The sequence below is a fragment of the Callionymus lyra genome, chromosome 12, assembly GCF_982586985.1.
Source record: "Callionymus lyra chromosome 12, fCalLyr1.hap1.1, whole genome shotgun sequence".
NCBI classification, from domain to species: Eukaryota; Metazoa; Chordata; class Actinopteri; order Syngnathiformes; family Callionymidae; genus Callionymus; species Callionymus lyra.
In genome coordinates, this window is record NC_141829.1 from 341,894 (window position 1) to 342,664 (window position 771).

The following is a 771-nucleotide window of genomic DNA, read 5'->3' on the forward strand; positions in this document are numbered from 1 at the left end:
TATAACCTGCATTATTGACTAGATTATAAACTGTTATTGACTAGATTATAACCTGCATTATTGACTAGATTATAAACTGTTATTGACTAGATTATAACCTGCATTATTGACTAGATTATAACCTGCGTTATTGACTAGATTATAACCTGCATTATTGACTAGATTATAACCTGGTTATTGACTATATTAGTTAAATATATTTGATTTAACATGAAATATATTTGATTTAATAATTAATATTTGATTTTTGTTCTTCCTCAAACTTCTGCTGAATCTCATGTAAACGTGGACAGAAAACACTCACAAAGAGCCAGAGTTGACCTCTGACCCCTGCAGCGCTGCCACATTAAGCTCTCTTGTATGATTATTTACGACCTTGAGTGAGAATCATGGTGGAGAGACTGGGAGGTGAAAGGTCAATGGAGTCGATTCATTGTGTGAATCTCTGATGAAATGATTGATCCGAGACGTTGAGTCTGAAGCACAAACTTCCTGTGAAGCAGCTTCAGCCAAAACAAGTCGTTTCTCAAACGTTATCTCTGTTCGTCAGACGTTCCTTTTCTTCTGCAGGAAACTTCAAAAAAAAAGTTTGTTACAAAGAAAACTGGAGGCGACAATAAGAAGCAAAAACATGTTTTCTTCTTTAGAGCAAAACTTTATGATCATCAACTGCTTCCTTAACGTCATGTGACCTCTTTCATCTTCTGCTGTAGTCCTAATAATGAAGATAATAATATAATGATAATTATATAATAATAATAATAATAATAA